This window comes from Mastomys coucha, unplaced genomic scaffold, assembly GCF_008632895.1.
Source record: "Mastomys coucha isolate ucsf_1 unplaced genomic scaffold, UCSF_Mcou_1 pScaffold9, whole genome shotgun sequence".
Classification (NCBI taxonomy): domain Eukaryota; kingdom Metazoa; phylum Chordata; class Mammalia; order Rodentia; family Muridae; genus Mastomys; species Mastomys coucha.
This window is the reverse complement of record NW_022196915.1, coordinates 99,366,870-99,394,431: the sequence shown is the minus strand read 5'-3', so window position 1 is coordinate 99,394,431 and position 27,562 is coordinate 99,366,870.

Sequence of the window (27,562 nt, the reverse complement as noted above, 5' to 3'; positions counted from 1 at the left end):
CCCTATTAAAAAATGGGGTACAGAGCTAAATAAAGAATTCTCAACTGAGGAATACAGAATGACTGAGAAGCACCTAAAGAAAAGTTCAACATCCTTAGTCATCAGGGAAATGCAAATCAAAACAACTCTGAGATTCCACCTCACACCAGTCAGAATGGCTAGGATAAAAAACTCAGGTGACAGCAGACACTGCCCAGGTTGTGGAGAAAGAGGAACACTCCTTCATTGCTGGTGGAATTGCAAGCTGGTACAACCACTCTGGAAATCCATTTGGCAGTTCCTCTGGAAATTGGAAATAGTTCTACCAGAGGGTCTGATGATTTTTTAGATTTCCTCAGTTTCAGTTGTTATGTCTCCCTTTTCATTTCTGATTTTGTTCATTTGGATACTGTCTCTGTGCCCTCTGGTTAGTCTGGCTAAGGGTTTATCTATCTTGTTGAATTTCTCAAAAAAAAATCAATTTTTTGATTCTTTGTATAGTTCTTTTTGTTTCTACTTCGTTGATTTTAGCCCTGAGTTTGATTATTTCCTGCCATCTACTCCTCTTGTGTGTATTTGCTTCTTTTTCTTCTAGAACTTTCAGATGTGGTGTAAAGCGGCTAATGTATGCTCTTTTTGGAGACACTCAGAACTATGAGTTTTCCCCTTAGAACTGCTTTCACTGTGTCCCAAAATTTTGGGTTAGTTGTGCCTTCATTTTCATTCAATTCTGATAAGTCTTTAATTTCTTCCTCTCTTTCTTTCTTTCTTTCTTTCTCTCTTTCTTTCTTTCTTTCTTTCTTTCTTTCTTTCTTTCTTTCTTTCTTTCTTCTTTGATCAAGTTGTCATTGAACAGAACATTGTTCAGCTTCCATGTGTATGTGGGCTTTCTATTTTTTTTGTTGTCATTGAAGACCAGCCTTATTCCCTGGTGTCGTGATAGGATCCATCAGATTATTTCAATCTTCTTGTATCTGTTGAGACCTGTTTTGTGACCAGTTATATCGGCAACTTTTAAGAAGGTGCCATGAGATGCTGAGAAGAAGGTATACTTTTTGTGTTAGGATAAAATGTTCTATAGATGTCCATATGGTTCATAACTTCAGCAAGTTATCTGTGTCTCTGTTTAGTTTCTGTTTTCATGATCTATCCATTGATGATAATGGAGTGTTGAAGTTTCCCACTATTATTGTATGAGGTGTAATGTGTGTTTGAGCTTTAGTAAAGTTTCTTTTATGAATGTGGGTGCCCTTCCATTTGATGCATAGATGTTCAGAATTGATAGTACATCTTGGTAGATTTTTTACCTTTGATGACTATGAAGTGTCCTTCCTTATCTTTTTTTTTTAAATTAACTTCTGTTTGAAAGTCAATTTTATTCAATATTAGAATGGGTAATTCAGCTTGTTTCTTGGGACCATTTGCTTGGAAAATCTCTTAGGATCTGTATGACATCTGCCCAGGATCTGGCTTTCATAGTCTCTGATGATAAGTCAGGTGTAATTCTTATACGTCTGCCTTTATATGTTACTTGATCATGTTTCCAATAAGGAACATCCCTCTATGGCCTCTGCATCAGCTCCTGCTTCCTGACCTGCTTGAGTTCCAGTCCTGACTTCCTCTGGTGATCAACAGCAATGTGGAAATAAGCTGAATAAACCCTTTTCTCCCCAACTTACTTCTTGGTCATGATGTTTGTGCAGGAATAGAAACCCTGAGTAAGACATCCTGTAAGTGTGTGATCTTAGATGTGCCAGCACTCCTGGAGAGTCCAGGTGTGGAGAGCTGTGGGACAGCCTTAGCTTCAAGGTACTAATGGAAACCAGAAATATTTTGTCCCCAGCTGCTCCACTATTCTTGTGTTCTGTGCACTCTTGGTGGATGTTCCTTTGTACAGTTATTGTATCGAAAGCGTTAGTCTCACTTCTGAGTTTAGGAGTGAGAGCGTTCCTGGGAGACTCGCCCTCTCCTGGTGGAATTTGTGTTGTAGAGGGCTGTGTAACAAGCTTAGCTCCGTTATGCAGATGGAGATAGGAAGGATCCTGTCCCCAGATGCTCCATATTTCCTGTGCTCTGTGTGCTCCTAAGGCCAAACCTCCTTATCCTTCCTAAACGGCTCACCATTAGTAGATCAGATAATCCAATATATGAACCTATGGGGGCATTGTTTTATAAACTACCACAGTAAGTGTTTGAAGAATTTTTTTTTAAAAAAAAATAAAAATATTCTGTACTCCAATGAAAATGAAAACAGGGCACAACACATCATTTAAATAAGTGTGATGGTTTGTATATGATCAGCCCAGGGAATGACATTTAGAGGGTGTGGCCCTGTTGTTGTAGATGCGGCTTGTTAGAGTAGGTGTTTCCTGTGAGTGTGGGCTTTAAGACCCCCATCCTAGCTGCCTGGAAGCCAGTATCTTGCTAGCATCCTTTAGATGAAGACTTAGAACTCTCAGCTCCTCTTGCATTATGCCTGCCTGGATGCTGCCATGTTTCGGCCTTGATGATAGTGGACTGAACCTCAGAACTTATAAGCCAGCCTCAATTAAATATTCTCATAAGACTTGCCTTGGTCATGGTGTCTGTTCATAGCAGTAAACCCTAATGAAACCAATAAGTAATAATGACATATCAAAACTAACAAGAAAGAGATGACAAAATCGAAACTGATAAAGTAGGTTCAAAAGGAAAGATATCACAAAATATGTGAATTAAATACAGGAGACTTTTAAAAATAATTTTGAAAAATTATAATCAAACACATTTAAAAAAATAGAAGAAACTAATAAACTTCTAAATACATATGACCCAATAAATTCAGCCAAGATAATGAAAGAATAAATAAATCAATAATGAGCAATAAAATTAAAGAAATTTTAAAGACTTTTCCAGCAAAGGAAAGCTCAGTATCATATAGATTCAATGATGAGTTTTATCTGGTCATTAAAAACAGTTGACCAATGCTCCTCCAAAAAATTCAGGAAATTTAGAGTGAAGCAGTGCTTCTAATATTGCTGTACAAAGTCAATATTATCCTGACTTCAAAACTGCAGAACACAATTATACAACCAAAACAACAAAAGGGAAAATACAGCTGATAAACATATATGCAAAAATCCTCTATGTGGTACTAACAATCCAATTAATAACACTTCAGTAAGATGCTCAAGTTTCTTTCATTCTAATCATGCAATATAACTTATATATATATATATATATATATATAATAATAAGGATAACATATACATAAAAGCATCAACCCCCAAACCCACATTCATCCCAACATGTATAGAAAAATCCTTTAAAACAATCAGTATCAGTTCATGATATAAACTCTGAATAAACTAGTAATTGAGTAGTCTAACCTAACCACAATAATTAACCATAGTGCTAACTGATTTTCAATATTCTTTTAAATGAATTATTTCTCTAAGTGTACAGATTGAAATTGAAATCATCAGTCTTCACTTTTTGGTCATACAGTTTACACTCCTAATTAAAGCAGTTAAGTTTAAAAAAAGAAATAAAAAGAGCATAAAAGTAAAAACTACAAATTATTCATATTTAAGGATATTATCTTGTACTTTAAAGATGTTAAAGAAAATGCTTAGTTATGATAAGTCACTTTAGTTAAGGAGCAAAGCATAAAAATCAGTGAACAATAATCAGTAGGATTTCCTGCCATTATTAACAGAGATGATAAGAAGGAATCCAGAAAAACAATCCATTTCACAGTAGTCTCAAGAAAACACCCATCAAGAAACAAATGAACCACATTTTCTGGTTCATTTACACAATGGAATACTACTCAGCTATTAAGGACGAGGACATCCTGAGTTTTGCAGGCAAATAGAAAATATCATCTGGAGTGAGGTAACTCAGACCCAAAAGGACATGCATGGTATGTACTCACTAATAAGTGGATCTTAGCCAAAAAATAAGTACAGAATATAGTCCATAGAACTCAAAAATGTAAACAAGCTGAAGTGCCCAAGTGAAGATGCCTCAGTCCTACTTGGGAGAGAGAAGAAAGCAATCACAAGTGGGAGGGGGGAGGGAGGGACCTGGGAGGGAAAGTGGGCAGAGGGGGAAGTGCGGGGGGGGGGAATGTTGGGGGGAGAGAGGGGGACCTGATGTGGTATTGGGTGTAGGAAATAGTTTGAAGCCTTGAGGGCCAGCAGAAAGAATGGAAACAGGAAATAAGAGGTTGAGGGCCCCTCCAGAAAGCACCAGAGACGTGAGAAATGAGACACTCTCAGGGAGGCATCTTAGATGAAATGTCCAAGAGGAGGGAGAGGGAGCTTACAGAGCCTACCTTCAGCAGGAACACAAGGCATCAAGTGAGGGACTGGATTGCCTTTCCACAGTCACATCTCTGACTCATAATTGTTCCTGTGTGAAAGAATTATAGGGATGGAAATAGAGAGGACCCTGAGGAAAAGAAGGTCCAGTGACAGACCCAAAATGGATCCAGCTCAAGGGGAAGTCCCAAGGCCTTACACTACTACTTAGGCTATGGAGAGCTCAGAAAAAGGAACCTATCATGGCTGCCCTCCGGAAGACCCATCAAGCAGCTGAAAGTGTCAGATGCAAATATCTGCAACAAACCAATGGACAGAAGCAGCTGACCCCTGTTTTTGAATTAGGAAAGGCTGAATGAAGCTGAGGAGAAGGGCGATCCTTTAGGAGGACCAGCAGTTTCAATTAATATGGATCCCCGAGATCTCTCAAACACTGGATCACCAAACAGACAGCATACACCATCTGATATGAGGCCACCATCACACATACAGTAGAGGACTTCTGGTTTTGCATTCATTCAGAGATGAAGAACCTAACCCCCAAGATACTGGAGGTCCCAAGGAGTTCAGAGGTCAGGTGGGGTGGGGATGAGGACATCCAAGTGGATACAGGGGTGGGGAGGAAGTATGGGATTTGGAACATTTGCAGCTTGGATGGAGGGATGCTGGAATTAAAAAAAAATGGAGTGTAAAAAATTTAAAAAAAGAAAATATTTAAGTAATCTTTATTTCAGTAAAATTTTAAAGACAAAAAAAATAAGTAAATAAAAACCATGAAAAAATTATAAACAAAGATATAATTATACAAAACAAATTATAATACCTCAAAAATATTTTGAGGGAGAAACTAAATCTTTGGAAAGATTCTCAAAGAGGAATGTAACTATCCAATAAATAGTTTTAAAAGTATACAAGAGGCTTTGTCAGCAAGAAAATTCCTACTGAGTATGCATGGACCAGTCGATGGCTCCTACTACATATGTAGTGGAGGATCACCTCATCTGGCATCAGTGGGAGGAGGGGAGGTGTCTGGTCCTTTGCAGGCTTGTTGACTCAGGAAAGTGGATGCTTCACAGGTGAAGGTGGAGTGGTTGAATGGGTGGGAGTGTCAGCACCCTCTTTGAGGTAAAGGGGAGGAGGACCAGAAAGGGGAACATTTGAAATGTAAACAAATAAAATGCCTAATTAAAAAAAGAAAAAATTCAAAAAAAGGAAAAATTCATGTTAAAAACTGTAGATGTGTTCATAGGGTTTGGTATGCACAACTCTGTATTTTGGGTTGATTTTATATGAATATATGTAACAACAATTAATGAATAAAAAGAAGTAGTAGTTCTAAAAAAAATCAAAAGTAGGGATGGGAGGGATTGGAGGGAACAAAGAACTGGGAGAAGTAATAAAATTGAATTATAATTTTAAATTAAAAAGCAACTGAGGAATTCCAAGAATGATAACTGAAGCAAATGCTAACTGGGGACCTGAGAAAGAAGGAACTGGGTAACCTGGCCCAACTGTTACAAGAGTAAATATGCAAGATTTCCAAATGCTTAAAAATAAAACTACCTTACAATCCATTTTTACCTTTCCTGGGCATATATACTCAAATGACTCTGCAGAGATATCTGTACATCTTGTTTATTGCTGCTATATTACCAATAGGAATAACATGGAACAAGCCTAGATATTTTTATCCACACATGAGCAGATAGTAAAAATATAATATGTACATATAAGGACATTTTATTTATTTACAAACTAAAGGAAATTATGGAATTGTATGAAAATGTACATATGACATTTTTTGACTGACATTCTGATGGTATGAATAAAATGCCCCCCACCTGCCCATGGACTCCAGCATTGAGTCTCAAGCATTGCTTGGACCAAAAGAAAGAACACAATTGAGAAGTGTGGCCTTGTTGGAGGAGGTGTGTCGATGTGGCAGTGGGCTTTGAAGTCTCATATGCTCAAGCTTCGGTTAGTAGGGCAGTCTCCTTTGCTGCCTGCAGATCAAAATGTAGAACTCTAAGCTCCTTTTCTGCCTGCATGCCATCATTTCTCCTTCCATGATAATAATGGAGTGAAGTTCCCAAAATTGCACGCTAGCTCCAATTAATTATTTTCCTATATTAGAGCTGCTGTGGTCATGGCATCTCTTCACATAAATGGAAACCCTAACTGAGAAAAAATTATATATATATTTTTTATTCATGAAGCATTTTCTGTAAAATATTCTAGCCATGTCTGAATAAAATAAAAACACTGGATAATGGGAAATATGTGGTAAACTCAGATCCAGGCTACATTTTCCTATGTCTAACATATAAAATTATCATTCTAATAGTTATTTTATAAAATTATGCATTTTATGTTCTTAGCAAGTATCTAACAGTTAAGTGTAGCTCTCACCCTTCAAAGAAACATCTTTTTTGTGTGTGTGATAAATGACTATTTCTGAAAATCATCCCAATACAGAGAATAAGGGATTGTGCGATACTCAGTCCCAAGTGATACATCGTCAATGCTTCTTCTAAAAAGTTTCAGGGAAAATCACAGAAGAGTGGAAAAAGACGTTGGAGCCACAAGTCCAAGTTGTTTGCTCCTCTTAGGTAGCATCCTCTTTATAGGAGAAATGCAGAGAAGCAGCATCCGTGAACTCTCAATAACATCGCTGCTATCTGGAAATGACCAAAACAATGACATTACCAACTGACATGGCACCAGAGATAATAGAAACTCCACATGGTGTCATACTTGGATGGAAAGCTACAAGTAGCCAATGGCTGTCAGCAGAGGGAGAATGACCAGATTCAGCAAAGGATGCCCAACCCGTGTGGTTACCCCTGAATATACATCTCAGGGGGATGGATATATGTATATGTATGTGTCTGTGTGTGTCTGTGTGTGTCTGTGTATGTATATCCATGTACAGAAAAGTTGTTTCAAAATAAAATGCACGAGTCATTTGCAAACTGTTTTCAAAAGTGCTAACTCTTCCAGGGTGGGCAGGATAGCCAGGGAGTGCCCCACCCACTCAGAGGAGAGGGGGAGAAGAGCGATTGTGGGAGAGGGTCACATGGAGGAAGGCAGTGAGCAGGATATAAAGTGAACAAGTAAAAAATACATTATTTAAATTTAAAACAAAAAGGACTGATCTGATTAAATGAGTATACTGAACCTCTGTTTTTCTAACCTAGGGACAAGCTGAGTCAATAGACTGCGCTTTATTTCCTGCTGTCCTGCTATTCAATGATCTAGACCAATGATTCTTTTTTTTCCATTTTTATTAGATATTTTCTTTATATACATGTCATATGATATCTCTTTTCCCCTCCAAAAAAAAATTAAAAAAAACAACAACAGCAACAACAACAACAAGAACAAACTCCTGTTCCCTCCCCTTCCCTCCGCTCACCACCCAACCCCCTCCCACTTACTGGTCCTGGCATTCGCCTACACTAGGGCATACATAGAACCTTCACAGGGCCAAGGGTCTCTCCTCCCATTGATGACCAACTTGGCCATCCTCTACTACATATGTTGCTGGAGCTATTAGTCCCACCATGTGTACTCTTTGGTTGGTGGTTTAGTCCCTGGGAGCTCTGAGAATAGTAGTTAGTTCATATTGTTGCTGTTCGTGCTAAGATCAGTGATTCTTACCCTTCCCAGTGCCATGAACTTTTGACACAGTTCCTCATGTGATAGAGACCACAAACCATAAAATTATTTTTGTTGCTGTTTCAAAACTGTAATTGTGTTACTGTTTTGAATCATAATGAAAATATCTGATGTGAGAATAGTTGTAGGCAATCCCCTTGAAGGGTTGTTTTGTCCCCACAAATGGGTGCAACACAGGTTGAGAGCCCCTTGCTGATCTAGACTGAAATCAGTATTATCTCTAGTTAATGAGAACCTTCCCATCCCGCTGGTGATGACAAAAGGCCCAGTACCTGTTAATCCATGTGTTCCTATTTAAAGATTCTGGGATCTTCCTCCAGTCCTAACTTTTCTATGTGCAGAAAGAGTAAGTAGCTCCTGATACATCCAGCGCCTCTAATCAGAACTCCCTCCAGACTCCCCTCTTATCCACTTCTTTTCTGGCTTATTTTTCAGCTAACTTTTTCCTCCTTATCTTTTCTAATTAGATTTGAAACAGAATGATCTCATGAATCCTTTGTGCTAGGTCTGAGCCACTGCAGGAACTGGAAGAAAGGTAGCCATCTATTTGGGGATGGGAGAAACTAATACTTGTGTGAGAAAAACAGATGGAATTTAAATGTGCATGTCTCGTCAGAAATGGTCAAAAATGAACAAAAGAAACGGTTTTCATTTATCTTCCTTTTAATCCAAGCTTGCATTTGTGGAAATGAGTTTGTTCTTCCAAGGCAGAAGGTCATGGGTTCTGTATTCATCATATATTAAATCCTTGATGGGGCCAATTCCAGGCTTTACCTCTTGGCTAAATGTGGGAATTTCAGCATTTAAAGTAAGGTATGTTTTTAGTTTACTATCCTGACAGGCAAAAATTTATGCCTAGAAACTTAAAAGATCATATGCCTTATCAGTTTTTGCAAATATTCATTTGTGTGTCTTTGTATACAGATGTCAGAAAATAATCAGTCATGAATTTATAATACAATTGGGATTAAAAAGAGAACACAAGCCCCAGAATGATATGTATAGAGTTTTATATTTACTAATATGAAAATATCCTTCAGTCTAATGTTAGTATACAGAAAGTTAAGTTATTTCCTTGAATTTTAGTGTTTGGGAGAACGTCAGCCACTTAAAAGCATTCCAGTAGGGCTCAGTGTAATTATGTATATGTAAACATGTATTTTGACTTAGCAATATCTATCAAGTCATATAAATCAAAAATCTAATGGGAACCATTATCAACTAACAGTATCACAAACATTCATTATACTGTCATATAGTATCAGAAACTGAATGTTTGACACTAAAATTCACAATTATGTCTAATACCTTCCTTACAGAGAAAGCAATGGTAAAGTTTACAAATGTAAACTCTCTGATCCTGGTACACCATTGCAGGATAAAAATGTACCTAAAATAAATTCTAATTGTTCCTTCTTCAAAATTAGAGGAGCAATAGAATAAAGACTATTGTGAGCATATGTATGTGTCTGTGTATGTTTGTATAGTTATGCACGTATGTGGAGACCAAAGTTTGTCAGAGTATCATCCTCAGTTACTCTTCATCTAATCCTTTGAGAAAGAGTCTCTTACTGGATTTGAAATGTATAAGTTCATTTAGCCCCAGGAACTCTCCTGTTTCTGTCTACCTTGGACCAGGGTTACAGCCAGGTACCATACATGGGTGCTTGTGATCAAAGTCAGGTTCCCATGTTTTATGACAAACACTGTTCTGACTGAGACTTCTCAGTAACTGAAGGAGGTCTGAGTGTTTTTATCAAATAAAACTTTAGCCAAGCATCATACCATTTCATAATTCCATCATTCAGGAGCTAAAGCCATGAGGATAAAAGTCAAAAGTTACCCTCAACTACATAATGTGTTCAAGACCAGCTTGAAATACATGGTTCTGATTCCTTGTCTCAATCTCAATCAAAACAAATGAAGAAACAAAAATCAAATGTGTGTGTGTATATATATATATATATATATATACATTTATATTTATATATATGTGTAAATATATATGTTTTCTTACAAAGAGGAGAATCTTGAAGATTACATATGTATACATATACATATATGTATATGTATATATATTTATATGGATGATGTCATCTTAAAGGTTTAAATTTAATTAATAGTAGTACCAGTATTACAGAGAAGAATATCCAAAATTGTGTGGGAAAATATTGCAAAATATGAACTCAATTGCTAGTAAAGTAATTATTACACTGTGAACTTTAATAGAAAAAATGCTAAGATCTGGTGTTCAAACTTATGATTGTTTTAATGTAAATGGTACAGAGGGCAGCAAATGCCAAGAGCATGCTTTGGTTGTTGTTGACTGACTGGGTTGTTTCAGTCTGTGCTTCAAGGACATGTCACATCATCCTATTGCTTTATGTACTGTGACATGAGAAGAGAGGTCTTCCCTGGCCCTGAGAGAGTATCTATTTGGGCTTCTGACATCTTTGCTTTGCTATGATACAACCACATAGGAAGTGAAGTATGCTCAAGTAGAATCATCCATGTGCTTCAGTCTTCCTTTGTTCTCTCTGTCTTTGTTATTGACAAATGCCTAAGTTTCAAGAAGGTGGAGAGATGAATATGTGCAATAATCAATTTCTCCACATAAGAGGATGCTGTGATTTTCTTTTCTTCTGTAGTTTTATGTGTACAATTCAAGGCTTGGTCCTTGCTATGGAAATAGTCTATGGGTGAGCAACAACTTCAGTCCTTGGATCTATGAGGCAGTTTTTTTATATGTGCTCTATTTTAACATTCAACATATGATTCCTCCATTCCTCCACTCCCTCCTTTCTTTATTGGAATGCCTCTGTTTACATTTTTTCTTCATGATATTTACTATTGTCCCAAATATAAAAATAATTCTTCATTCAATGCATTCATTACCTCACAAAGACACCTTTTAGCCATATGTGTATCTATAATTTGGAATGATGCTTTCGAAAAAGTAAGTGCTTAAATAGAATGCTACTAAAAAGAATTCAAAGTAAGACCATGCTGTGACACTTGCTTTGGAGTCAGATACCACTCAGTGGGAAAGGCAAGATGAGCTGTGTTTTGCAAAAGTAAACATGCAAAATTATTAAATGCTTTGCAGTTTTAGAGACATGTAATCTTGAGAATAATTGTTCCTGTAAGAATAGATTCTGGGAGGTTTTCGATAACAAAGAATCACTACTGCCAGGAACTGGTGAGCAATGTTTAACATTAAAAATTTTATATCTTAATTTTTAAGTTTATATATTATAACTTATATGTTAAAATAGTTTCTTATAAGTAATTAAACAACACTATATGTTTTGCATGTTCTTTTATATTTTCATGCATTGGATTTATAAATAATAATTATTATTTATTATGGTATTTTACTAAATATGTTATTGAGGTAGCCTATACAAAATGTCCAAAGAGATAAACAATAACATATGTATCCACAATTACAAAAAGAGAAAGTATAAATTTGAGAGAGATTAAGGGGGCTGCATGAGAATGGTTGAGAAAAGAAAGGCAAGAAAAAATGATATGAAATGATATAATTGTAGTTTAATTTCAATATATATGTATACATTTATATTTTTAAGAATCCTGTTAAATATTGTAAGAACTGGATTTGGTTTTGGCAGTACAGTATTTTAAAGATTGATGGGTATATTCTGTATGAATAATGCATTTGTCATATGAAACATTTCAAATGTTATTCAATAAATAAACACTCAGAAAAAATATAGGAATATTGTTTTGGTGAGTGAAAGTCAAGACAACTTAATGAGAGAATATCTAAAGTTACCTAGCTGACAGCAAAGGCCAAACTTGAATATTGCCTGATGGCCTTATGCCTAGCAGAAGACTGGTCGGTTTTCTTACAGACCTTTATTTTTTGTTTTTCTACCTAGGTGCTGAATGGTAGAAGGAACAACTAGAAACCTCATTATGACATCTGCGCATTATTAAATGATAGCAATTCTTTGTTTCTACCATGTCGATTGTTAAGTGCACTCATTATACAAAATCTTAGCCCCAGTGCTTAACTCAGTGAAGCTGTGGAGTTCCTTTTAGTGTACTCAGTAATTTGTCGAATTTCAACCTTTCCTTTGAGACACCGGATACTGAATAAAATTGGGACACGATCTCAATCTATAATCCAAAAACATTTTCCAAAGAGTGAAAGGGCATTTGTCACATGACTAGACAGTGATAAGTGACTATCTAGTCCAGGTCCCCAGAGTGGTGAAAATTCAAAGCAGGTTAACATTTTATTTTATTTTAAATTATCCTCTTCAGTTTCAATGTAAGGGGGCCTTACACTAATCTGCATTCAACATTGTTTTACTGGAGTAAAAGGACAATGGTTATTGGTTATGTGCTAAAATTCACTTGGGAACGATGTACAAAGAAATTGTTTTTAAATAAAGGAGAATAATATATATTGTGGAAACCACATTTTAAACCTCTTTCCTTTGTCCTAGGAAGAGTTTTAAGTAAAAAGAAATATCTTTGATACCGTTTGCTATTCTTCTAAGTCCTGTGATAGGATTAACTGTAGGAAATCTCAGGGACAACTTCAATATGATATACCCAGGGGAGAAAAGCATATCAAATTCAAAACCCATGGAGTTCTTTGGCACATTAGTGCAGCTTCAAGAATTTCCAGTGTCTCTCTGTCATTAAATATTCTGCACATTTTGTCCTTGAATATGCCTCTTTTATGCCTAGGAATAACCCTTGGATTTTATAATGCTTTCTGGACTACTAGAATGCATGTAAGATTTATCAACTGTGCTGTGATCATAGTTAATGATTTTGTGATTCCCACATTTCTGAAGCTGAAAAATAGAAGGTCTGTAATATGTATTTTATGTTTTAAAACCAGCCATGAAAGCATTACTCGAGTCATAGGTGATCCTACTGTTTCAAGGTCAGAAGATAGATGAACTCACAAAGCAGACACACCTCCATTTTTACCAATGATTACAATTGTGTCTTCTACTTCTACTCATACTGAAACAATGTTCTGAAAATAACCTTGAATCCTCACTTACTGGTTCTTCTTTTATATACCTTTCTTTTATACACCTTTCATACTTCTGGCTTATTCTGCATTTATCACCTGTGGCTTTCATGCTTTTAAATAAAGTAGGCATATTGGAAAGATTTTTTTATATTGCTTAACCTTTCCTCATAATTTCTCTTAATGACTTGTTAGCCATTAACTATTGCCAGACACCAGGGAACCAGTGGCACAACACAGTCTATTCCTTATGGTATTTGCAATTAATTTTGAAAAGTAGACACTGAGCAAGTAATTATTAGAGGTGGCAAATGTGTCATGGGAACATGTAATTCAACAGCTTAACCTAGATTTGAATAGAAAATGTCTCTTTGTGAATCCAGTCTTTCTGGTAAGGTCTAAGTATAAGGAGAGCCTTGCCTTGTGACATGGAGGATACGCAAGAATTTCCTAAACCAGCAGAAGAGCCTGTTCATATCTTCACCTTTCATTCAATGAGAAACTATTCTTTCACTGTGAAAAAAAATAATATCAAATATAAATGAGCTGTACTGAAGAATTAGAAGGAAAAGAATAAAAATATGAACTTTTATCAGTAATGTGGGTTATTAATAAGATGTGACATGAGGAAGGTAAGGGAACACTCAGCATTACAGACTCTCTTCCTGACTGGTAGGCAATAGGCTTTTTGACACTTGTTTCATCCCAAGATTATATGTTTATAAGCATAGTTCTGTGCTTGGCTGTAGTATTAAGTAACAATACATGAGGGTCTAGAACATGCATCCTTGGCATCCATGGAAAAGGCAGATGCAGTAGAACAATCCTGTAACCCACTGCGGAGAGTGTGGAGAGAGAGAGGAGCTTCCTGAAGGCTTGCTGCCAACAACCTAGCAAAACAGCAAATCAGGGATCAGATAGAGAATCTGTCTGAAAAAAAAAAAAAAACCACAGTGGGCTACAATAGAGAAAGACATTGAGAAGATGATCTCCAGTCTCCATGCCCTCGATATGCTTGCATGGGAGGCAGAACATGTTCTCATATGATCACTGCCATGCACATCTCTCCCTGTCTCTCTTTGTCTAGATCTCTCTCTCTATATATATATATATATATCTGTCACACACACATACACACACACAAACACACACACACACACACACAGAGAGAGAGAGAGAGAGAGAGAGAGAGAGAGAGAGAGAGAGAGAGAGAGAGTGAGGGAAGAAGAGGGAGGTAGAGAGAGACTTCTCACACCATTTCAACATTCTACACCTGGGATACTGTAATAACCTGATAATTAAAATTCCTTCTCTGATAATATCCCATCTCTTAAGAACATTTATATTGGTTGCCAACAGGGGCCACTCGAAGTCAGAATATCTGTTTCTCATTTGTTCTTCTTACTTGTGCTAACTTCTCATGGTTTTAAAATCTTTACTTATTATTCATTCATTTACTTGTGTATTATATTTTGTAGTTCTAGTTGTTGAAATCACACTATGCATGCTAAGAATGCATGTGCTCTGTCACCGAGGTATAAGTCTGCCCATTTATAGCCCATATCATCGTTACTTTACTAGTTAAATTCTTCTACATTTCTCATACTTCCTTCTAATGTATATATGTATATGAGTTCACTTTTAATTATTTCCTTGTGTGCCCATATTTTATTGTATGGGATGATCACTGTAGATTTGAAAGCATTGCTTTCATCATGGAGATGACATAGACGAATATAACACATGAATAACAGTGTTTCCTACGGAGAACCACTGCCTGATTTCACAACATAGAGCCAATATCTACCTACAAGGTGACATGAGACAACTTACTCTGCTAGCATATCACTATAATTATTCTAAAGTAGGTAAAATCTCAGTGACTATTTCATAATTTTGTTCTGAAATCAATTAGATAATACTTCAAAAAATTTCGATCTTTTCTAAAATATTTCTAACAGTATTTGAAATAAAACACTATAAATTATTATTTTCCATTAAAAACAAAAACACAAAAGAAGTGTCAGATCCATTCAAATATTAACTAAAATAAATCCAAGTATTATTTTAGTCAAATAATGAGTACTTATACTTCAAACATGGTTGTACTAGTTGTTAGATAAAGCTAAACATAAAAAATTTTTCTTTTATAATAAAACTTAGCACCTACAGCTAGAAGTATGCTTTATGAATATCTATGAGGAACAGTATGCTCATTCATATAAATTCACTGTTTAATATTTTTGAAAGAACATTTGACTTTTCCATACACTTCTCATTTGCTTTATTCACATCTGGGCACTCTCTTGCTCTTTTTCATTCTTTCTTCCTCTTAACACATATTTAACAAGTTCACTTCTAGTGCATAGAATTACCATAACAGGCACAACACCTCCTTTCTCAGAATCAATACAATGCTACTCTAATTATCTTATACTTCTTAATTTATTTAAAGATGTATGGATAAAAGCTGTACATTGGACTGGGAATGTCACTCAATTGGATGCGTGCCTACCAACTACTCACAACCTTGGGTTTGGTTCCAAACACTTCATAAAGCCAGGTGTGCACCTATAATATTAGCAATCAGGGAGGAGGAGGCATAAGAAGGCTAAGAGCAGATAGCCTAGGTTACATGAGCTCCTGTCTTTATTGAAAAATTAACAGTTTCTAAAAGGCAACATGACTACTATTAAAGAAATGGAAGAATGTAAAAACACAGGGGATATTTGATTCAGAATAGCTACTGAAATTGATGTTAATTACACTAGTAAGATGATCCTTCAACCTTCTGTGATGGTTTGAATGAAAATGACACCCATGCCTTGGACTTGAATGCTTGGTTCCACAGCTGGAGGGACTGTTTGGGAAGAACTGGAAGCTGCTCTCTTGTTGGAAAAGGTGTGTCACTGTACGTTTAGGGTTTCATCGTCCATGTCATTCATAGTTATTCCTCTGCCTCATGCTTGTTGATTAGAAGCAAGCTTACAGATACAGGTCCAGTGTCACACCTACCTGCCTACTGCCATGATGGCCATGGACTCAACCTCTGAAACCATTGGCTCCACTAAACTCTTTCTTCTTTAAATTGCCTTTGTTGTGTCTCTTCACAGCAATGGAAAGTAACTAACACAGCTTCTTTATATTTCAGGTGCATAGACTCAGGTTAGTCTTGAAAGTTAAGAAGCTGTTAAGTGTTTTCCTGGTGAGTTCATGGGGTATGTGCTCACTCATGCTAACCCATGTGATTTTGAGTGAGTCACAATATCTATTTCATTTCTGGGCACAATTTCTGAAGATAGCTGGCTTCGAAAGTAGATTTCAAATTATTTTCAAATTCACAGAAAAATAAATGTAGGGGTAGTTGGTCTTGAATTAAGACCCATGGAAGAAGTCTGAGGTCCCTGAGAGAAAAGAACCATGAGACACATATTTCTCCAATCTTCCTCTGTCTTCCTTTCCACCAACTCCAACTTGGCTTTTGCAGTATACTGTTCTCTGTTCCTAGTCTTATTCCTGCTTCACCTCTTGTGTGCTTTTAATGTATTCTGCCTGTAGAAACCTTAGCTGTAGCTCCACCAGCAAACTAACTTTACAGGATCTTGATTATTTGTCAAAGTTCTTTCTGCTCCCTGACCCTGGCTTTGCAGATGGATTTTGAGTCTCTCATTAACATAAATCCTTTCACTGATACACAGTCATTTAATAAAAAAAAAGAATATCTTAATTAAAGTATATGATTAGCTTTGTCAATTTGAGTGAAAATGACTCTCTAATTTAGACACAGACATAGAATTTTAAAGTTAGGAGAGACCTTAGAGATCGCATAGTAAATGAAAGGATTTTGTAATTGTTCTCCCCTGCTGTGCACATTAGCATCTGTGCTGCATTCAGTGCTGTCAAACATAGACTTTTAAGAGAGAGATCCTGACCTTAGAAACACAGACAGTGTCTGATAGGGAGACTTCTTAGCAATCTTGCTGAAGTCCTCTGACCTTATAGTTCATGACATAATTATTTGTTAGGCTTTAGATAGAATCATCTATGGCTTAGAGTAGATAATAAAAGGGATTACTACCCAGGCAGTTTCTCCCTCAAACTCAGTGTTCCTAATCTTCTCTCCTATGGCAACAGAGCAATTACTCTCCAGCATGTCGATTCCTTTGTATTTTAAATATAGATAAACGCAATCACACTGAAAACCCGAGGGTTGATGTGTTCCTGAACTGAATTCCCAGTTCCCAGAATGGCTTTGCTTCACACCTTAGTTTTCTGAAAATCATGCTTGTAACAGCATGAGAAGAACCAAATTGATTTCAAGTAAACCCTTAAGTATTAAATTGACAAAGGAAGGAGTCTCTTACACCTACGTTTTTCCAGAACTTATGTTTTCCAGAAAGCAGAATGCATTCTCTTTACTGAGTATTGGTTTGCCAGTTTGTTTTGTCTTAAGAAATTACAAGTTGATAAATATAAAATAATTGTTTTATATGCTTTAGTATAAAACAACTTGCAAATAAGTATCACCACACAGCAAAATTAATCAGACTTATGAGCCTGTACAGCCAATAAACTTACTTCTGTACAGTTAGAGCAGGAACGGAAGCTGCAGAGTATCACATTACTTTTTCAATTTCACGATGAAATATATTTTATGCACTCATCCAACACCAAAACTCAAAATGCCTTTCGTTGTATAGCAGTTTCTTTCAATATAGAAGCATTTCAACCAGCAGTGAGCTCATTAAGACAGAAAATAAACAACTCAAAACGGCTTCAAGAAGTTCCTGAAACTGACCAGATTCATTTGGTCTTTTCCTCTCCAAGAGTATAAAAATAGCAAAGCCTGTTGAGAGTCACTCTTAGATGAGCCAAGCTGTGAGGAAGACTAAGTAGAGAAGACTCTCTAAATACAGATGTCTGCAAGAAGCAGAGAGCAATGCAGCACCCTGGAAAGAGCAGAGATTAGTGTAGATACCTAGGAGAGACAGAAAGTAGCTGCACTGTCTGGGTGAGGCTCAGACTAATGCATCCACCAGGACAAGACATTGTCCAGCCTGCCCATAAATTATGCAGTGTGCCCAAGTTTCCAGCATTTGGGAGTGGTCACCCATGCTGGTTTTTCTATATGTGGCTGTCTTTGAGTAATTTCTGGTGCTTTAATAACCCGTCACCCACATTCCCTTAAGCAAGCCAAACAAAAATCATTGGTTCACCAAGATGAACTTTGGCCTGTCCTGGACCACTTATCTGGAGTGAGTGCATATATATGCGCTGCTTCTCTCCAGGAGAAACCTATCACACAACACCATGACAGAATTAAAGTCAGGAGAAAAAAAAAACAATTGCTTTATATCTATACTCTTTCATAACTCATTACGTTATGAATTAATTTTTCACTTCTGTTCTACTCTTTCATATTTAGCTTGTCCTATTAAAGATGAGAGACGAGTGCAGGCCACCATGGAGCAGAATCTTGAAAGGATGCATTCAGAGAGTAACTCAACTAAGCAAAGTATACAGGGAAGCCAACATGAGCATGCCTAACAATTAACTTAGAAACAGCACCAAATGGACTTAGAGAATTTAAATTCAGCTATTCTAGGGGAAGTGAGTCTATTTCAATGTTTCAAATTGCTCTGATAAAGAAATATTTTCACCAGTACTTTTGTGAACTTGTCCAAAATGATACTTCTTCTTTTTAAAAATGAAACCTGGCTTAAGACCTCAGGAGAACTGGTATGCTTTAGATGTACTGCTGTGTTTTTACCAGCTCCTAAAGAGCTTACAAAACAATGTGACACATACACTAACCCAGTTTACAACTGTGTGTAAGTTGTTTGTAATTATTGTTATTATCAGAATAAATGTTGGGTTTATATCAATTGGGTAAAGAAGACTGAAAAGCAAATACTTAAAGCATTTGAAAAATTTCTCCTTTTCTTTTCAAAACTAGTAATTAACACATGGTTGGGGATTGCTATGATCATCAGTTCTTTCTTCTAAATGCTAGAATGTGTCACATGGCTAGACAGTGGTGTGTGCTCTCGTGGGTGGGTTAAATTGTGAAAAGCAAGCCAGTGACTTCCTCAGAACGACCAACATGCAGTCGTGTCTGTGAATGTTCTTCTTCAGGGAGGGTAGATGTGGCACTTTGACATACTTTCATGTCCGCTGCTCCATTATAAATCTACAAAGCACAATTTCATGATGGCAAAGGTAGTTCATTTGACAGTGAAAATTATTTAGATATTGCCTAAATTTGTACATTTTATTTCTTATGGTTAATGGTATCATAGCTAAATCCAATAATAAATATTATTCATTGAAATTTTAGTTATTAACTTAATGAACACCTATATCTTTACATCATGAGGACATATTGTAAGATCTGAGTAAACAGGGACATCTCAGAAAAACACTGGGAGACTAGGAATTTCCTTAATAAGATAAGCTCAGGAACTTTAGCAAGGTAGCAGTACTCTCCCTGGAAGGGAAAGGCTAATTAACATTCCTCAGATCACAGGGTGAGAAACTACCTGCCAGTGGGGGCACATTACACAGGGTGGACCTTTGCCCACCTTCAGACAAGGGAGGGAAGTCCTTGTCACTTCATTCCCTAAAGACCAATCAGTTGAAAAAGTCACACTCTTCTACCAATCACATTGTGTCTAATGGTTGCTGCTCTGAAAATTGTATAAAGCTCATTGAACAAGCTGTGTGGAATTGCCTCCTTTCCTGAGGATCTGGGACAGCCTCAGTACACTGAAATAAAAATCCTCATGCTCTTTGCATCGATCAGGCTCCATGTGATTCACTCAGGAGGCCTCTGGTAAGCTAAGGCTCGTCAGGGTCTTAAAATATATATAATTACAGTAGATTTTAATTTGAGTACTATTGATGACAGGAGGTAGAAACTGACTAGTAAGTTTAGGATAAGAGGACTCTGAAAAGTAAACAGATATTTCCTTAGCTAAAGAGCATCAATGCCTTGACCTTCGATGTCTTGAACAGAGCCCAGAAATGCAAGGAGCTCTCTTTTCTGGCTTCTCCTAACTTCTGTCCAAAAGCTACACATGAGTTTTGATGAAATCCCAGCCCAGACTCTGATTCCATCCTGTGAAAAGCATTTAAAGTGGACCATTGGATTCTCATGGTGGAAATATTTTAAGTCTATTCTCTCCTTTCTTACTGTCTTCTTTATAAGGGGAAACTTGCAGCAGCCTTGATCAGTCAGGGATCTGTTAAAATTCATTAAGGCCTCAATCCTATCTTGAAAGATTAGAATCTATCCCTGGTTGTGGATGAAGAACTAGCATTCCAAAATATCAAAACTTTAGAAAAATGTAGACCCTTAATCCCAGCATTTGGGAGGCAGCAGCAGGTGGATCTCTGTGAGTTCAAGGCCAATTTGACTTACATAGTAAGTTCCAGCAGTCAGGACTACTTAGTGAAAGCCTGTCTTAAAAAAAAGAAAAGAAAAGAAAAGAAAAAGAAAAAGAGGAAGAAAAAAGAAAAGAAACAACTAAAAAATACCACTATATCTACCACCACCACCACCAAGTCCAAATAAAAACAGCCAACCAACCAACCAGCCAACCAACCAACCAGCCAACCAACCAACTAACCAACCAGCCAACCAACCAACCAGCCAACTAACCAACTAACCAACCAACCAAACAAGCAAACCAACTAAACCAACCAACCAACCAACCACACCAACCAACCAAACAAATAACCATCCAACCATCCAACCAACCAACCAACCAACCAACCAACCAACCATCCAGCCAACCATCCAACCAACCAACCAATCAACCAACCAACCAACCAACCAACCATCCAGCCAACCATCCAGCCAACCATCCACCCAACCATCCAACCAACCAAACAACCAACCAATCAACCAACCAACCAACCAACCATCCAGCCAACCATCCAGCCAACCATCCAACCAACCAAACAACCAACCATCCAACCATCCAACCAACCAACCAACCAACCATCCAGCCAGCCATCCAACCAACTAACCAATCAACCAACCAACCAACCAACCATCCATCCAACCATCCAGCCAACCATCCAGCCAACCATCCAGCCAACCAAGCCATGAAACCAAATCTATAAAGAAAAAGTATTAATTCTGTTAGCTCTGTCAATCCCTGTCCAAGAATCCATGCCAGAGAAAGATTTACTTTATGTGGTGCTAAAATGGGGGGTATATGGGGATATTTAACCCTTTAATAGGATCATGTACTTTTCTTTCTCAGAAACCTCATTCTTCATGCCTTTGCTAGGAGAGCCACATTTAGCTAGGCTAAATCTCTCTGCTATTTTGAATTATTCTGAAAGCAGAATCTTCCCTTCTTTGTTTTTCTTTTGGATACTGTCTATAACCTGAGCATGCCTTCCAAAGAATCTGGAATTCCTAGTTCTTTCTGTGAAAGCTTATGTCATCAGGCTTCAGAGCCTGTTAGACCTTCCTTGCAACTTCAATGCCTAATTCAAAAGATGTGGGTTTTCTTCTTTTTTACTCTGTGAGCCTTTGTGACATCATATTTACAGTTTGCCTGCTCTCAAGTTTTACTTTTAAACTCTTATTTTTGGCTTACAGACAATTTTGCTAGGCTCCTCCCAACAGTGACCTCCCACAGATTGAATCATCATCTGTGGCCATCATCTGCTAGGTGACAGTCAGCTGCAGCAGCTTATAACAAGGGCTACTCAGTGCCCAAGCCTCTCTCTCTCTCTCTCTCTCTCTCTCTCTCTCTCTCTCTCTCTAGTTTTACCCCCACTCTCTTTTGCTCTCTGATCCTCTGTGTTCCCAGCCAGCCTCTAGTCCTCTCTCTTATTGTTCTTCTATGTCCCACCCCCTTCCTTACCTCTACCCTTTTTCTAGGTCTCTGTCCCCTTCCCTTCTCCCTCAGTAAACTTCCTTACATCAGGCCTGTCCCATGTTGTCATTTCTCAGAACAGCTCAGCATGGGCCCACCAGGCACTCCTGCCACTGCAACATTTATATGTCATAACATTGCTGCCAGGAGAGTCAGCAGGCTGTGGTGGTGCAGGCTTAATTCACATGCTGGGATTTTAATGCTGTCTTGTGTCTTTGGTAGTACACAGCCACTGCATGATTGTGTCAGTGAATGTGATTGTCCTTTCCTTCTCCTCCTGCCAGCCACCAAGGCTCAATTCTCCTCTTGGTTTTCTGTCCACTGGATCTAACCTAATAGGGATTCAAATGTTATTTAAATACGAATAATTGCGAACTTGTTTCCTACTGTTCTACTGCTTTTTTAATGCTGTTTTACCTTATTGCTGGCTCTAAAAATATGTTACTGCTCACCGTTTTTTTTTAGATTCAGGCATGTTTTCAAAGTCCAGGGCTAAAAACAAAATTATTGACTTAGAAATTGTTGGATATGGTTAAAACTCATAACTCGGGGTTAGCAATTGAAGGTCTATGCTCAAATAATATTGTCATGTGACATGATTCCATTCTGCAATATAACCAACACATGGCTAGCTGCCATCTTTGCTAGGAGCTGAGAAAGGTGGAGTCATAGCTCCACCACCATCTTGGTTAAGGCAGACACATGACCACCCCTTTCTAGTTCCTCAGTTTTTTAATTAAACAAAACTGGAGGAGTGTTGGCTTACAGCCCAGTTTCTGCTAGGCTCCTCCCAACAGTGACCTAGCGAGAGCTTGCATCATCACCTGCTGTCATCATCTGCCAGGCATGGGCCAGGTGCAGTGCATAATGAAGAGGACTGTTTGCTACCCCATCAACCTTCTTTTCTCTCTTTCTCTACACCCCCCCAACTCTCTTTTTCTCTTTGTTCCTGCCTGGCCTTTTTTCCTCTCTTTTTTTCCTGTCCTTCTTTGTTCCCCTGCCCCTTCTCTGCCTCTACCCCTTATTCCAAGTCTCTGCTCCCTTCCCTTCCCCCACAATAAACTTCCTTGAATAAAGTCTGTCACATGGCATGATTTCTCAGGAGGACACCTTGGCCTGGGCCAAATACTCTCACCACTGCTGCATTTGTATTTCACAGCACTTACCAAGTTGTCTGTGAGCTTTTTCTTCTGAGTTACTTTGTAATTTTTTTTTTTTTAAACAAGACCTGACAAATGGGAACCCTAATTTTCCTGGTAGCACTATTGACCAGAGCACAGAGAAATACTTTAAATAGTGGGCAAATCATTAAAAATCTTTATTATGTGGATGAGTTTCTATTTTATTTTCATTTATTTGGTGTTCACTCTCTGGGTTATCAGCACCACACCCATTACTCTTTCCATTTGACAAGCTGCCGATTGCTACACACTCATCTGGAGTTTTTCTCTAGTTCAATATACCATAAACACAATTCACAATCTTTCTTCCTCAAATATGTTTTGTCCTGGAATTCTCTTCTGGAGAAGGTGAAATAACTGTTTACTAGCATCCAAGTCCTAATGTGATGTTCATGTTAAATGTTTCCATCTCTCCATCATTCTCCTTCTCCCCACCCTTACAGCATGGGTTATATTAGGTCCTCACTGCTGAGAGAAAGTGTGACAAGAAGGGATTTAAGGAAGGAAGAGTATGTTCTGATTTACAGTTAAAGGAATTATAGTCCATTATGATGGAAATGTTATGACAGCTGGAGCCAGCAGCCAGCTGGTCACATTGAATTTGCAGTAAGGAAAGTTAAGAATAAACAGAAAGTGTGACAAGGATACAAAACCTTAAGGCTTGCTCCCCATTGCCTGTTTTCTCCAACAAGTCTCTTAACTCCTAAAGATACAAACTTCCCAAATAACTCCACAGGTGGTAACAAACCATGTGCTCAGATACCTGCGCCCATGGGAGACATTTTACATTTGAACCACAAGAAAGACCTATGCAATCAGCACCAATGTGCTAGGAGGAAGTCTCAGAAACTTTGCTTTTAGGTGGAGAACTGTGATCCTAAGAGTGCATGGAAGAAACTGTAGAGGAAAAAAAAAAAAGAAGGAATCTTGCAAAGGGTGCTCTTTCTTTTGTAAACTTTGAACAGCTTGTTAATTTCCCAAAATAGTTTCATAGGCTTCATATTTGATGATAGAGTTAGTAATTATAAAATATCCCACAGAACATAGAAGTAAAGCTAACTTCTAAAAATATGTTGTTAGTATCCTACTAAATAAATATAGTTATTAAAAACCACATAAATAAATACTTTAAATATTTTGTTTTATTATTTTGAATTATATATCCTTATATGCACCTATCTGTGGGTTTGTTTATATGAGAGGCAAAAGGCATCCGATATGTATTTTTGAACCACCCAATATGGGTGCCTGGGAATGAAATTTGGTTGAGAACAACAAGCACTTACAGCTAAGTACTTTTAAAAACAGTGAAAAAAGTAGAAATAAATAAAATGTATTGAAAGTAATTATATTACCATTGATGTTATGATGCTACATGTTGATTCTCTGGAAGAAAAAGAGAAAGAAAGAAAGAAAGAAAGAAAGAAAGAAAGAAAGAAAGAAAGAAAGAAAGAAAGAATGAAACAAAGAAAGAAAGAAAGAAAGAAAGAAATGAAGGAAGGAAGGAAGGAGGCTGTTGAAGAGGAAACTGAAATCCCAGTCCTGAACCGCCCTCTCAGATGCTCTTCAAATGTTCAATTGGCAAAGCATTACCAACTAGTATGTTATGTTTCCTTCAAAACACAACTCAAAGTTTGCTTGGCATCTCTGTGTAATCTTGAAGACTTTTATTCTGGAGAACAAGAAGAGTCAGTAATTTAAAATGGAGGACACTACATGGTGCAGACTTATTCATATTTGGTTAAACTACTGTATATCATTAAAAAAGAATCTACTAATTTCTAAGGAGATTTCTTAGCCTATGAGAGGGAAATGCCATTACAATTATCTTACTGCTCCCCAGCTCCTTCTCATGGCCCCAGGAAAAGAAATGAAGGCAATTTCCAAAGCTTCCAGGGGCAGATGGATCCCCTTGATGATCCAGACATACATGAATGCTGTGTATTCATGTATGCACCAACCAGTTACAGATAGCAGGGTTCCTTTAGCCAATTTGTCCTTACAATGTATTCATCTTTGAATAGCTTATTAGACATTTTCAACAGTCATGTTGCTGTAAAAAATAGTCGTTAGTTTTAATTTGCAACACCCAAGTATGGATTTTACTTGTGGTCTCATAACATTAATTTTTGTGGTCCTAAATCATGTAATTTCTACTACAATAAAGCTATTCTTCATTGGCTATTTACTACTGCACAATTATAAGATCCCTTTGAATATTTTTTTCTCTTTCTTTTCAAGTACTTTATAGTTCTCAGAAAATGATGATTCTTCCTTAATCATACTTATATTTTTTATCAATGTGTTTATTAGGTATTAATTTCACTGTGAGCAGATTCATATTTGTATCCTATCCATGTTTTGAATGGTATTTACATGATATATATGCGTCTTTAAACAACCATGATTTAGGCTGAAAGAGAAAAGGGGAAAACGAGCCATCATGAAATCTACCTGATGTTCTTATCCCTTACTTAGAAGACTCTTTGCCTCCTTGACTAAGCAGATCAGTCAACCATCCTCATCTTGGAAAGTGGAGCATGCTTCACTATCTTTTATTGAGATCTTAAGATGCAGTCAGGATGAACTGCTGATTAAAACATATTTTGAAGAAGCACACACTAGTTAGTAATTAAGCTCTGGGTAAGACTATGCTTTGCCCTCCATCCACCCTCACTGTGACCTTGAAGGAGTCACATAAACACCCGGAGCTTCTGATTGTTCATCACACCAGGATAAATGCTAAATTGCCTTGGATGGTATTGCAGGTCCTTGTGGACTTTCCTCCTAATTAGTTCAGCCTTATCTTTTTCGGCTGCCTCTTTTCATCCTCTCACAGCACATACTCACATTGTATGCCTTAGGAATACTCAATTGCTTACACTTCACAGGAAGTATAGCCCCATATTTCTGAGCTTTAATTCAAGCTTCTCTATGGGGCCCTTTCAGAAATTGAGCTGATTTGTTCCTGTGTTTCGCAGAGCTCCCTACTCTGGAAGCTGAGATAGCCTCTGTCACACATAGGAGACTCTGAGGGCAATGTTCACACTACAAATGTTGCTTTATTCTCAATAACTTCAGTTTCTTAAAGTTGGTCAAGAATATGATCTCTGAAATGTGAACTACATTTCCCCATTTACATAGAATTTACTTACCATCTTTATTAGATGCACTTATATGGATTTATAGAATATAATTTTCTAAAAATCAAAATTATACAATAAATATCACTCTCTATGTCAAATGTGAATGCCAAACAGCACTCTGAAATGTTTCTCGAACAATTACCATGTACTAGGATAATTGGTAAGTACTAAAAATATGCAGACGATTAACGCCTAATCATAGTCTTTGTCCTTGTAATGTTTAGTACAAAAGAAGAAGCAGAAGAGTGAGTAAACAGACAATAGGACGATCTGCTGAGTCTTGTTTAGGGATAAACAGTTTTCTGCACTAGGGAAGATTCTGAATAGCTTTACTGAGTCTAGAGGCACAGTAATACATATGGGATCCGAGTAGCCTCGAGATTCTGGTAAGAAAAGGGAATAAAATCCATACTAGCAAAAATATTTGGCCTGTGCAATGGGGAATGAAAACTGTTCTTAGAGGCTAGGGGGACTGTGACTGCAGTGAGATGTGACACATCTACACAGGAGCACTCGGAGAGGATTGCAGCTGTCAACATTATATTCTGTTTTAAGTATCTGGCACTCAGGAATTTTTTTATATCAATGCAGTAGTATAGATCTAATTTGTTTTGGTGTAGATGGGCAGATAACAGAAACAAGGGAAGAGCAAGGATGGGAATGGAACTGTCATAATGCAGGGAAAGGAGACAAGGACCTTTGAGTGAAAAGGCAGGGTTCTCTCAGCTTGACTAGACTTTAGAGGTCTACTCAGAGCCTGTGAACATCCAACCTTTTCCTTAGGTATCTAACTGCACAAAACTTGTAATTACAGTCACTTTGATCATTTTAGATACAATCCTTTCCAAGTTTTTTAGCCTAGTTAGGGCTGCCATCCTTACAGATGTGGAGATTTTTTGATTGAAATAAAATAGTAAAGAAAGACATAAAGACATTTGAAAATTCAGTTTACTTTTTCCTATTACAACAATTTTAACTTTATTATAAATGTCTTGAGTAAAGTTTTATTGGGTTAGGAAATACACACATACAGCAGGCAGGGGAAGATAAAGACCTTCAGCAAAGCAGAGGGACAAGCTTTCCCTCTTTTTGATGGTTGGGTATCTAAAGCCTTTGAAGGGTCTTCCTCCCCCTGTTGGCAGTTTGAGGAAAGATGGTATGGCTGATTGGCTAAGGACTGTTACTGTTATCTAAACATGTCCTGATCCAGACCTGAATTTATTAATGTAGTCCATTATCAAGGTCCTGCTTGTTTTATGCTGCCAGGAAGAAGCCAGTTAACTTGAAAGTTTTCTTTCTTCATTTTTTTCTTTATTAGATGTTTTCTTTATTTACAATATCTCCTTTCCCAGGTTCTCCTCAA